The 14,907-nt window shown below is 37.6% G+C and overlaps 1 protein-coding gene across 2 annotated transcripts in view; it reads right to left on the reverse strand.

Moving 5' to 3' along the window:
• The window catches only part of LOC145681972 (uncharacterized), a 123,120-nt gene that overhangs the window by 56,632 nt on the left and 51,581 nt on the right, over positions 1–14,907 (reverse strand). The window lies entirely within an intron of this gene.

The following is a 14,907-nucleotide window of genomic DNA, read 5'->3' on the forward strand; positions in this document are numbered from 1 at the left end:
CTCCAGGACTTTTTCGTGGTAAATCATCCGCAGCGGAATGATGTCCATACTTCAACCAGGAAATAACTAGCTCGTCTACTTTGAACTTGTCTAGCGGTGGGCCATTAACATTGATGAACAACAAGTTAGACAATGTTTGAGCACTTAGTTTATTTCTAATGTCAGTCATCTATAAATTCATAACGGGAAATCCCCGTTCGCACTCAGTCGTGGAAATTTGTAATACTCGACAATCTGCTTGTTAGGCTTGAATCTGATAACGATTTTTCTCGGTCAGTTTTGAAATGCTCCGCAAGAAGTATCACCTCTCTATCACCATACAACATCTTTTCCATATCGACCATGTCAGTTGGCAATGTCGACTCATGGAGAACAGAAACTTCCTCTACCACATCTTCGATAGGAAATCTTATGCATAAGCTATCAATTAAAACCTGATAAACTGATGATTGCTTATTCGTTTATAAATTTAGTTTTTCTAATTACACATGAAAGTTTGATACCATTACCAAGTTCCCTCCCTCCTAGAAGGCAAAAGGAAATGAGGTTTCAGAGAAGTGTTCAGAGGTGTCTGGGAATTCCCCACTTCTTCCCCTTCAATTACTACACTGCTGTTTGTTATGGGCCAAATTACGATGAATTTCAATTAAATTATCATAGTATAATTATTTCCTTGTTGAATTATATATACTTTTCAGTGGAAAAAGGGATGAAAATTGAAAGTCCCAAATCAAGGTAAGTAGACTAACGTAAAGGAAAAAGTGTAAAATTTTCCATATAATTATGCATACAATCCAAACTAAAATTTCCATGTACTTAAGCGTGCAGTACAAATTTTATGTCTATTTTTCCCACAACTTTATGGATTGATTGCCCTGTGCTGTAAGCGCTCCATATAATAAACATAAGCTTCAGCAATTATTATAGTAGAAAGCAATGAATATATAAAGCGAAGCACTGTATTTTTTGTTTCTGAATTTTTTCTTAACTAATATCGATCGTTTTTGATTATTTTTACAAAACAACTCACTTCCAACTTTCCAAATATAGAAAGTGCCCCCCATAAAGGAGAATTTTTAAAAAATGCTAGGACAGATTCTGTTTATTTTTAATAAAGAGTTAATACACTGAACTTCAACTTCGTAAGTTTAACGGCTTGAGAGGTACTCATTTTTCCCGGAAAATTCGGATCCTCACTACCTCTTTGGGATGTGTATTATAATGAAAGCAATATAACATCCCAGTTTGGATTAAGGCCTAACTATATACCAAAAATCATTTCATTTGACTTTGTAATTTGGCCGTTATGATCAGGCACACATAGTTACATTCAATTTTTTATATAATAATTTATACATTACTGTGATCCAAAAATGTATTTTTCCAGTAGTTAGCTTCTCTAAAAACTGGCAGGCGTCGAAAACCAAGTAGTAGTGAAAGTCCTATTGCTATTATTACAATTACAAATATTAAATCCAAAAGTGCCTGAAGTTCTTTTTTCACTTGGATATATCCTACTCACCTCAGGTAAGTAGACGGAAACAAATGGAAAAGGAAGGGAAATGAAAGTCTTGAAAGTAAAACGCAGACAAATTTACCAGTCTTCAGAAGATACTGTCTACAATGCAGTAAGCAGAGTGAGTCGGTAGGTCAGACTCAGTCAGTGGGTCGCAGTGGGTGGTGGGTCACAATGGGTGGTGGGTCGCAGTAGGTCATGGTGGGTGATGGGTCACAGTAGGTCACATGCTGTTGACCCACGACCCACCCAGAAAACTTGACCCACTTGACTCACCGACCCACTCCATCTCTGGCCAGGAGATAGGATAAGCGTAGTCTCGTAGCAGACTAGAGGCCTGGGGTTAGATTACTACTAAAGTCCTGAAGCAGACTAGAGGAAGGTCACCAGAAAACTGGTACTGAATTGCCTTTGTCCATCCAATTTATAGGGTTCCTTGGGTTGCGGTGGCGTTGCTGCTCCGATGTCGTCTTCTGCTCCGTGGGAGGGGCTAGAAGTCGACGTCTGCAAGTGATTGTAGATCCCTCTGGTGTGAAGTCTTCTTGCCGAACCACGTGGTGGTATTTGTAAACACTGACATGTGGAATTGTTTGTTTACAACATCACATGGGATATTACAATATATATATATAGTTTATTTTTCCATTATCATCTTAATCAAGGGTGGTTAAAACTCCGAAACCCCATTGCGTACACCGCTAATTCACCTAACGTTGAAGTATTTTCTCTCTCTTCTATCCTATTTTTCCTCCACTCTCAGTTTATTCATTATCTCATTTTTGTAGGAATATTTGGGATAGGACTCTCTCATTTCTGTATTAGTGGCTGACATATCATGTTGTAAGAGTTATATTATTTTATTCGTAGTAAAACAACTTAGAGCTAAGCGAAGTGGTTAATATTCGTATGGTTCCGGTTTGGATCCTAATGAAGGTGCTTGCCTTTGAGAAAAGTAAGAGTTAAGTTTTGAATTTCACTTCATCGAATAGGGCTTATCCCAGATAGCTTTTGTATTGAACTGTGATATTAATACCCAATCAAACAATCGATTGTGAATTTTACAGTGGGATACATGACGATGCATCAATATAGGTTACACCAAAAAGCTGATTTTCTGAATTGCAATAGAAAACATCAATAGACCTGGTAATCCTGAACACCTGCGGAAGAGAAGAAAGTCAACAAACATTCTGACAAGACCAAAATTCCCAAAATTTGTTTTAATGATACTCGAAGTCCAGATATTACACGAAATTTAGACAATCTCAAATACTCAAAGGGTTTCACGTACTGGATAATAAATTCTCAAGACCGAAGTTCGATAAGTCTTCAACCTTATCGAACTTCCTTACCTCTACCTATATCAGAAGCTGTCCCCACCCAGATCTTTAATCTGAATCCTCGAAACTAGATTTTGAAAATCCTTTTTCTGCCTACCCTGTTGTTGACAATCGGTAAAGTGGCAGTTTGTACACTAATTTGGCCTTATGCAGAGTCGTTTTGACGTATGATAAGCCTCATACTAAATGCCTGATTGCTGCAGGAAACATATCTTAGTCGAACTCTTTAATATAGCACTAATCACAGGTCAGAATGACTCTGCATAAGGCCCATGGTGTCTTGGATTCCAAACCTGTTCGAGTGATGCATGATTTATCTTCTTTTCTCTGTCTCCATTTCTCTCTCTCTCTCTCTCCCTTCCCTGACAGACTACTTAATCCTTGTACATGCATAAACATTGGTCTTAAAGACATGTGGGTGGAACCTCTTCTTTCACTTTATTTCAAGGGAGGCAACTTTTAAAATGAACACCCTGCGCATATGCAGTACACATATAGGCCTACACCTATGATAACATCGATTGCATTGTTTCTTCCAGATCTTTCAGTATTTGCTGCTTTCAAACAATTCGAGTCTCTCAAACTCGTTGAATGTTTCTAACACTTCGAGTGTCTCAAACGTTTCGAGAGTCTCAAACATTTCGATAGTCTCAAACAATTTGAGAGTCTCAAACATTTCGAGAGTCTTAAACAATTCGAGAGTCTCGAAAGTACGATAATTCGATAAAATTACAATTCTTTATCGACGAAACGGTTTTGAAATTCTATCGAATTGTTATCGATTACTCGATTATCGGAGCAGCCCTAATCTGAGGAAATACTGGGCAGGGTAATGGATGACTGGCAGTAGCGGGTCCATTCAGGGCCTAAAATTGAGTGGAGTACTCCACACTTTGTGGAACTGTAGGAAAGGAGTGTGGAACTATAATTCTTAAAGTGTGGAGTGGTATTAATGTTAGTACCTTACTTTTCTCGGATTATGCATTTAAACGCGTTTAGTGTGTCAAACTAAGTTTTACTGATTCAATACATTCATTATGCAATGGGTTACTCAATTCCATATAACTGCCAGTATATGACATTAAGCCAGAGTTAATACGTATAGGTGTCTCCTAGATGGCAGGGAAAACCATTGCCAATTTTGAGGGGAAGGAACTTTTTAACTATATTTAGTTTTCAAACGTTTTCGGTTGCATTCATAGTTTTAAAATATGCAACTAACTGCACGTTTATCTGTTGTTTCAATAGGACATTTCACTTTTCCGATATAATGAAACGTGTTGTTTATAGATAACAATTACACGATCCTTTGAATCCGTTATAGAAATGTGTACTACCAGAGATAACATACATCAATAACCGTCAAAAATTTAGCCGAAGCACCGGAGACTCTCAAGAACCAATCATAACCCAGGAAATATTATCCGTTTGTAAGTTTCGTGGGGAAAAAATCTCGTTAGCCTTCCCGGGCTAATTCTTTTGTCTATAGATCAGTGTTCGCTGTTTGGTGACGATGCTGCATTGTTCTCTTTGGTAAAGAAATTTCATTACTTTAGAAACAATAACGAAAATGGAACAGAGGAAGGAAATAAAAAGACAAAAGGTAAGCCAATGTTCCTTTAGTTCGTCTTTATACCTGCAGACACGACACCTGACACTAATTGTAGGATATGACACGACAGGAGTTGACACGACGCCTGACACATGGTTCTCATCTAGTTGATTTACCGGTACTTTGAGCCTACAAGCAGCATAGAATATTCAATTTTCCATGTTGCTGGGCGTTGGACATTAGGTCTATTTATTTTTATATGGAACATTGGAATTCAAAGCCTCAGTAAAATTATACAGGGATCCTCCAGGAATTTCTTAGTGTGGGCACCCACTACTGACTAAATATTACCCGGTTTTGAGAAATCGCGCTCACAGCCAGTAGTATGAACAGATACAGTAGGCAGTAGCCTATAACGCAGTAAATTTGAGCCAAGTTGGGCATATTGGGGAAAAGAGTACATGGTCTTGTCAGTGGAGAAGTACTTCATTAACTAGGAGTGTTTTTATTCTTTTCACGTATTAACGTGGTAATTTTAAGTGCGGGGCGGAATTTTAGTGTAGGGCGGTGTCCCGGCGGTTTTAAGTGCGGAAAACGACACCACGCGTAGAGGGATCCCTGAAAATAGGTACGCCTACTAATATAAGAAACGTAACATCTGTTTCTGTTTCTTCGTCATTACTTTCCATCGTTTTGTGTATGCTGCAGTGATAATGGGGAGATGGGGAGTAAATAGAATGCTGTAGACTAGTCCCCCGTATCGCTTTTATGAACCTATAATATATATATATATATATATATATATATATATATATATATATATATATATATATATATATATATATATATATATATTTTTTTAAAAAATATTAGGCCTATGTAGAGTTTACAAGTGTTGTTAAATACTGTTACGTGTTTTTTAATGGTTTTACTTCAAGAAATGCCACTTACTGTGTTTTTGCAGGCTGAAAACAACATATGTCAATGTAAGTGCAAAACACACAATAAGTGCAAAATTACTAAAATTTATATGATAACAGTTAAAAATCTGAATTTTTGACTGTATAACATACAATCACTGTATAACATACAATCGCAAACAGTATAATACCTGTCAAGTCTGAAAACCCATTCCTAAGTCATCAATATTTTTAATTTCCATGGTACTTAGGTCATAAAGTTAAGCATTTGAACTGGGAACAGTCTCCACAGGGTTTTGGCCTGACTGGTTTAGTACATGAATTTTCTCTTTAGAAAAATATAATTAGGAATAATTTATGTTTGAAATACCAGTCAGCTGTTACTAATTGCCTTTGAAAATTACCATACTATTTTCGCTATGCATTTTCGCGTTGTCACGGTGATCCTGAGAATTTGAAAGTACCATCACAAAAGATTATTATACTGGTAGAAGGGGGGTGGAAACCAAGATGGCTAAGTGATTAATATAATTTATAGATAAATAATGAAAGCTGTTAAATCCGATAGTGATAGTGGTACCAGCTGTTAAATTCATGTTCAGATTCGACACTGACGAATTTGTACGGCAGTCGAGAGTACGCCAAGCACTGATATACAACAGTTCAACCTTAAGTAGACCGCCATATCAGTTTTAATTTAAAATTATTAGTTATCTTAGTTCAGAATAAAGATGAGAAGATTATTAATTTTGCTATATGTGAAGAAGAATACAAAGGTTCATAATAGCAGTCATTCCAGATTCAAACCTCCTCTGGAAATAAATCCTTTAAATTCTGTTTGTTTCATTGAGTTCGTCCCAAAAATAAGAGCGATAATTTTGCGACATTAATACTCGATAAAGCTGGGACTACATACACTTTAAGCAGACGAAAATAACTTTTTATGTAACATATAAAAATAAAGTAACTGCTAACAGATAATTTGTAATCGTGAGTATATTGTCTGCCTATGTGGGGGGAGGGAATGTGATTTTGGTGATGATCCGAGACTTCTGGTTACGATGTTTTTCTTTTTGCTGCAAGAAAACAGATAAGCAGAATAAAACGTACTTTCAGAGATACATAACAAATGAAGTTTGCTATTAGTTCTCATTGTTAGAATTAAATAAAATTAAATGTGTAATTAATATTTTATTTAATTTTAATAATATCAGCCTATATAGTAAAATTGATGTGGTATACATGAATGAAGATAGATTTTATTTTGTCCCCCAGTTTCCTTGGAAAAAATTACGTAACTTTGGCAAGAGCCTCGTAACCACAAAAATACGTTCTTCAGTAAATAATTCATGATTGCATATAATCTGTTAGCACTGACAGAAAATCGCTTATTTTCTTAAAATAAACTCAGTTTCTTCGCTAGCCCGAGCATTATTGAGTATTTATATCGCAAAATTGCGGCTCTATAATTTTTGGCAGGACTTAACGCAGTGCAAATCGGGATTAGTAATTTAGGATACATTTCTCTTTCTAATTTAGGATACTGATACTAAAAGGAGTCTTCTGTCCTGGCTCACAAACGATGACAGACCCAAATAAGAAAACAGAAGCGCCTCTGTTTCAAATGCCGTTGATGATGTTTCAACTGAACCTGAAGGTGCTGAACCAGGTCTACCAGCTACTGTTTCTAACCTTTCCGTTGTAGATGATGAAAGAGCGAAAAAAGACTGCTCTGCTGTTGCTGCAGCAATCTTTCAATCTGTGCATAGTTCCCAGCTACCAAACTCTCAAAAACATACAGTGAAAGTACCAGAATGTTTACAGAAATTCGGTGAAGGAAGAAAGCGAATTAGGTGTATAGTCTGGATGGAGCATTTGCATAGTATCAAGCGCTTTAGAACTAGCAAACAGATCCACCTATTTGTAGAGAAATTGAAGCAGAATGCAGACAGGCAATCATCGACAATCATATGCCGCCAGCATCACGAAGAAGCTCTTAAGGCTAAAACATTTTCATCGATGGCATTTGAAGAGAAATGTAAAGAATCCCAACTACTAAAGAAGTTTTCAGCTCAAAATGTAGAAAAAGCGAAGAAGATTGGTGGATACATGAACACAGTGTTTAATGACGCTAAACGTGGAACATTAAGTGCATGGTCATGGCCTTCCAGACAGGTGGCTTTTCTGAAAGGTCAGATGCACGCAGATTCATGTAGCAGTGATGTTAATATACAACACACAGTATTTGAACCCAAGTCCTCAGACTTCTTGTATATCATTCCAGCATCTCACGCCGAACTGTTAGATTGCATTGTTGAGGCAGATATAGAAAATGTACGAAAAGCCCTAAAAAAAACGCACTAGCTATATCACTGAGAAGCGATGGTAGTGTCGACAGAATGCAGTTGCACAATCATCACGTTATACCCAATATTGTTGACCAAAAGGATAAGAACAAGTTATTGTTCCTGGGCTTTTTAAGAACCAGAAGGAAAAGGCTCCGAAACGCATGTTACAGCGTTACGAAAATCAGTAGAAAAGTAATGCCATGGAAAGAACTGTTTCCCAGAGTGACTTTGATAGTTACTGATGATGAAAACATGAATATAGGAGAATACAAAGGAATGTGGAAATTGTTAACTAATGAAAGAGTTGCTTCAGGTGAAACGTTGCCTCTGTTGAAAATTTGGTGTGCTGCCCATCGCATTATTTTAGCATGGCAAGATGTCACCAAGAATGTCCAAGAAGTTTCATCTCTCATACAAGCAGCATCTAAACTATGTGCTTTCTATTACTCTTCAGGGCAGCGAACGAAAGGTTTAATGATGGTAGCTTCAGAAAATAACTTAGAAGTTTTGTACTACCCAGAATATTTTGACGTCATGTGGACAGAATTTTCATTCAGTATGCTCACTACTCTCCTAAAAAATTGGTATCCAGGCTGCCTTTACTTGCAAACGGAAAGCCATGGATGTAATGAAGCCAATGGTCATCTGCGTAAATGGATAGAAGTAGATCGCCTTCATCTTCTGTGTTTTGTGACAGACGCTCTATATGTTTTCAAGAACTGCCAGCAGAAGTTTGAGAGTGATGAAATGTTTCTTTTGGACATAATAACAAATAAAAATAGAACTGTAGCACAATTGGAAAGTATGAAAGAGAAACTTCTGTTTGACGGGTGGGAAGAAAAGTTTTTAAACGAACGTGTGCAAGAGAACGTCAACGGAGAAATACAGTACTCATTACATGGTATTCAAATTCATCGTAACACACGTCGCAATAAATCCCATAACAAATATGTCAGTGAGAAAAGAGATTTTACTGTAGTACGCTACGAAGTCCTGGATTCCATAATTAACTTTATTTGTCAGCGTTTGCTGTATGAAGGCAGTATTGTTGCTTTGGAGCCTTTGCGTGTTTTGCAAGAGGATGTAACTGCGATGCCCTAAGAGAATGCCACAAAGTTATTTGTCGTAATACAAATCTTTTGCAGTTCGCAATGCAATATAGAGAGGCATCACCATGCAGTATATTGAAAGGTCTGGACGCTAAATGCCTTTTCATGAAAATCTGTGGAAATCAGTCATTTCATGCTCTGTCAACAAGTCTAGCCCGAGTTGTTGCTTCAAAACCATCTTCTTCCGATGTTGAAGGACTTATAAGTGACTACAACATATTGAAAACAGATTAACAGACTATCTTTGGCTCCCACTACTGTGAAAAATTAATTTCACGTTAATATAAATATGGGTCAGTTGGAAGATTTTAGCCCAACCGCTGCTGTTATGAAATGGCTGCCCAGAAAGGAAAGGCGTTTTGAAGTTAGTAGGAAGTCAAAGGAATAGCCCTGGTAAAACGGTGTATTTGCCTCGGCAGAAAACAGACTGAGACAGCGTGATGATCACGGAAAAATGACAGTGAAATTCTTATGTAAGGAAAAGTGACTTTTTTTCTTCCAGTGTGACTATTTTTCTTACCGGTTTGTTTCCTGTATTTTATGGTTTAATACAATACAATTAAATATGTATTCTAATGTACCTTTAATTTTGTTTGCTCTGGATGCCAAAATTTTCCTACATAATAATAATAATAATAATAATAATAATAATAATAATTTTGTCGCAGGTAAACATGATGTACTGGACAGAACACTGATTATATGTCAAAACAAATGCTGACTGAACTAGTTTTTCTATACTATATAAAATTTTTACCAGTGTGGAGCTGTGATTTCGTTGAATTTTAGGTCCGGGATACATTTAATGGTTGCTTAGGAGGGACGGCACCAATTGCCGTAACATTGGTCAGTGGGCCACGCATTGCCCGCAGTGTTATCTTCAGTTAAGTGCAGAAAATCAGTTAATACTTTGTAACGGTTGGTTGTAAAGTCACAAGCATTTCACCACTGGAGTACTGGAAAGAATTCAGCCCTTTTTGATGTAGTCTATCACACAATAGGGTTCCCATTTAAAAACGTTTCCGCCCTTTCAAGATGGCGGCTGATATGTCTCTGAAGACTTCCCTCTCATCTGTTATCAACACGTTCTTTTTTCTTTTTTCACAATTTTGAACGGTTTGGATTTTATTTGGGTGTTTCCACACTTTTGGACCACCCTATACTTTTTATTACTATATAGTACTTAGTTCAGCTTACATTCTCTCTCCTGGAGACCCAGTATTAATTAATGTAAATTACGAGTTACTTTAGTCAGTTGTATTACAAATTACACAAAGTATGTTCATCTTTAAGCATTTATCTATCTATTTAAGTTTAATGATTTTTCTTGAAGTATACTAAAGTAGAATCTCAGTAAAGTGTTTATCTATTTTATAACATCCTTGGTGTTTATTCATATTACATTTGTCGCAGACGTTAGAAGTTTTCTTATAATCTCACAACCGATTTTTTTAAATTTTGTTCTCAGGGCCGGAACTGATTTTTCTTTGAAACTTTGGGTACCGCGTATGAAAACGTAAATGAACACTTTCGATCCTGGATTAATCTGACCCTGTTTATTCCAGTATCCTGGGGTTTTTAGGCATTTTTAAAAATTTATAGGACATTGCTAAATAACAATACCCCCTAAAAGAATTGCAAACAAGTTTTTGGACTTTAGATTTTATTATGGGTATATAATTTTGTGATGTAAGAAGAGGTAGTTCGCTACACTGCTATTTTGAAATGTGTGCTTTTTGAACAGACGAAAAACATTTTAGAATAGAAAAATAATACTCCCACTGCGTATGAAGTGCGAACAGTGACTTTGGTGTGTAATAAGGAGCGGCAAGGGTGGACCGTTCCTGAAAACGTAAACCGCCGTTTCGGTTTGACACTTAAACCAGTTTAGAACGGTTAACCGAACCCGAACCGAACCGTTTCCAAACCGAACCGAACCGCTCAGAACTGCCGGTAGAACTTTGACAAACTAAACTGTCGTCCAACCGAGCCAAAGGGTTTGAAACGTAGTTTCGTTTACTATTAGCTAACCAAAAGCGAACTTTGTCAAAGCGAATTCAGCTGTGTCCAAATGGAGCCGAATTTAATCTTTAGCTCATTTGTAACATACCAGTTAGCAGATTTGTGTATATATATATATATATATATATATATATATATATATATGTAATATGTTTGTATATCTTTTGTATGTATGTAGATAGATAAAAATATCACACAAGTAGATACCACGTATGCACAAAAAAACCTGGCAATACAAATATTTGATGGAGAAATGATCCCAATAAGTTCCTTCAAATAGGAAGGATTTCATGTCAACGGAATAAAAAAAATCACTGGTAGTGATCAGTCTTTGAAAAGATGAAATTCGTTGGGTTAAGTTCTGACCTATTAAGCCCTTATTCTACAACTGCTTCAAATTCGAAAATGTTATTATTCCCCTTGTTTACCTTCACTTTTAATATTCCCTCTCAAATAGCAGCTTGCATGTGTGTCTTCATTTCTCTCATTTTTCATACTTTCATTCTCACCATCGTGATTAACATTATAAGAAAAGCGTGATTAACTAACCAGACTCATCATCATCAAAACTCCGAACACATATTTCAGACTTTGACCGTTTCTGATTTTGAAAACGCTCCTACGTGCAATATAAGTCAATACTCGGAACCTTGTATATCACATGGTTATTAATAAATCATATATAACAACTTTCTGTAAATAATAAGTAAACACCTTTTGTAAGCCTTACTGAAACGTTTGCATTGCGAGCGTAGCGAGCAAGAAAATTTTTAGCAAGTCTATTTCTTTGCAAACCGACAACAATATTGATTTAATAGAGCCCCAATACTTTTACAGGGCACCACATCGTTTACTTATTTTCAACCCTTCTTTTTTCTTATTGCTTGTTCGGCGCCTTTTTGCTACCAGCTCTCCCCCTGTAGCTACGGCTCTGGGTTTGGTATCTTCTCCGTCACGATGTAGGTTTTGTACATTTACTAATCGGTACGCAAAAATATGATTATCTGACAGAACAGTTGCACTAAGTTGCAATCTCGCTATCTTTGATTCTGGATAGTGAACACAATGGCGACGAAACATCTACCATTTCCGACTTTAATTTCGCTTTATTTCATCACCATATGGCCAACGACTGTGATTACAGAAGTAATGGAGAAGTACACACGTGAGGAATTAGCAGACATTGATCTGGCATACGGAAAAGCGGACGGTAATGGCCGTGTGGCACAACGGCTGTACAGACAACAGTTTCCTAATCTTAGAATTCCACACCACACAACTTTCTCCAGTGTAGATCGAAGATTACAAGAAACAAGATTGCTGGAATCACACAGGCCCAATGCTGGGCGAAACAGAACGTCTGCGGCTTTTGAGGAGGAAATTCTTGCTTGATATCAGAGAAAACCGTCAACCAGCACACGGGTAGTAACTGCTGAAATTAACACCAACATGTCCAAAGGGTGCATGCATTACACGCCATCCACGTAGGTGGGAATTTGTCCATGGCTACGCGAACCATGCTAATACATCCCTCTTCATGTCTTGTATTCTCTTCACAGAGAAAGTTATGTTTTCCCATGATGGAGTGATGAACACTCACACTCAACATTTGTGGTCTGAGGCAAACCCATATGGACTGTCAACTCGAGCCCATCAGGAACGGTATTCTGTTAATGTGTGAGCCTGAATCGTTGATAATCCTCATCAGACCGTACCTACTACCACAATGCCTGACCAAGTGAGAGTATCGGATATTTTTGAAAGAGATTCTGCCTGAACTACTAGAGACTGTGCCACTTGCTGTTCATCGAAACATGTGGTCTATGCACAACGGTGCTCCAGAACATTTGCTGTGGAGGCGCGAAATTGACGCAACGCATCCTCTCCGAACAAATGGACGGCAAAGAAGGACCGGTATCTTGGCCATTTCGCTCATCCGACCTTAACCACTTAGATTTCTTTTTCTGGGGCCATATGAAACCACTAATCTACGCGACGGCTGTGCAATCAAAGGAGGATTTGGTTGCTCGAATTGTTGCTGCAGCGTGTAGCATTCAGGAAACGCCAGGAGCATTTCAACGCGTTCGCAGCGTCGGTCCTTTCGCCGCCGATGTAACCTTTGCATTGAAGTCGCGGGTCGAAACTTTGATCAACTTTTGCAATGTCTGTTCTGACAACCATCTTCTTTCCATGTAAAGAAAGACTCCCCTCTGTACCTTGCTCCCTACAACTATCTTCTGTATGCAGTCCCGTTATGCGATTTGGAACCAGAAATATCGGCCCCTGTTACTGTATGTACAAATATCGTGAATGGAAGGAATATTTTGTTTCACATCCGTCAGTTTAGAACATTGGTTGTCAAAAAACGTACTGTAGTCGCATTTGTGTGATGTCTGATCGAAATGAATGTGCTAAAACAGTTATGTGTATTATTATTATTATTATTATTATTATTATTATTATTATTATTATTATTATTATTATTATTATTATTATTATTATTATTATTATTACGCGTTCTTTATTTGTCTGTACTTCGTGTTCAATTACTGTAGTTGTAAAGGTAGATGCGTTCTCAAAAGCGTTGCGATAAAATTAATATGACCAGATCAGCAATCGGAATTTCTTTATTTTCTGTTACCTGTCGGCTTGTGCCGTACGTATTTGTACATTCTAGCAACGTAACGTTTCCAGTGAATACTTGTACAACGACTTTACTAGTGCTTTTTGAGGAGGTATGCAAACGCACACAGTAAATTTTACTTTATCCGCCATCTTTTATCTGCGTATATGAGTATTGACCTGCCATGTAGTACTATTTCCAGGCAGTGAAATGTTTTACATGTTGTCCACTCAATTTACGTCATAAAATGTCAGGGAATCCCTCACGTTCTTTGGGGAATCCCTTACGCCACCATTACACAAATCTGAAAACTGCAAATTTGGATATAGCAGGTCCTTTGTCGATATCATGCCGCATTACGTCTACGATCAGTAGTTTGTACAGTTTCCCCACGCTGTCGGCAGCCTATAACACGTAAACGATAGGCTTTTTTGCCCTATGTGTACTGGAACATTTTTTGTTTGTTTTGCTCTCAGGAATCACCCCTATGTTTTTGTACAACGAATTTAGCGCCATACTGGTGTAGCGTCATCAGAATCAATTTGACCACACTAACGCGACAAAAGTAACTGTTCTCAAAAACAGCACAAATTTTCTTGGTTACCTGACAGTATTGCACCACGATATATTCCACATACAGGGAGTAAAGGATGTCCACCTAGTCGTTTCAAGATGAGTTTAATGTTTCATTCTAAACGTAGCCTCTCCTGGAATAGCATCCACCCTTCAAGTAACTGCTCCCCTACCATGGTATCTTCTAAATCCGTCCATACCGTAAAGTTGTCTTGCAACTGATATTAACAGTTTCATTCCAAAATCCAAAGCGTGAGTAAAAGTACCCACACAAATACGACCATTCAATTGTTTCAGTAATATCGAAATACTTTTACTCTGAATAAAGTTATACTGAAAATCTTAACATTCAGCCTTATTATAATGTCTGGGTGAGCGGTTCCTAATAATGCAAACTGCATTTCTGTCGATTTCAAATATTGAACTGAAACTGAACAAAACAGTCCTCAAAATGGGCCCAACAGTTCTTAAACCGAACCAAACCATTCTATAAACCGAACCGAACCGGACCGGTTTGAAGTCCAAATCGATTTATTCGATTTAAGCTACAAACCGAACCGAAACCGGTTCTTGGAACACCCCTAAGGAGCGGAAAATCTGCGGGAACTGACCGCTGAGTTCCGTAATTGTGAGAAGTCGGGAGGAAAAAGCAAAGATATATATAAGGTGAAAGGAAAAAGTTACAAAAATTTGCTCAAAATTAGGGAAAAGCAGTGTTTATTTTTGAAAATTTCTTGCTTCCCGCCAACTATGGTGGCGCTTTGCGGCTGGTCTGTCGACTTCACTCATATGTACGGGGAGGAGGGTGCCGTCGTATACTCCCGCCCCGGGCGATGATTTTCCACAGCACGGAACTGCTCATGTACTCATCTGCTTTTTAAATTTCGAAACCAGGATCTAGATC

Source organism: Thermobia domestica, chromosome 3 (assembly GCF_964235325.1).
Source record: "Thermobia domestica chromosome 3, izTheDome1.hap1.1, whole genome shotgun sequence".
NCBI lineage: Eukaryota > Metazoa > Arthropoda > Insecta > Zygentoma > Lepismatidae > Thermobia > Thermobia domestica.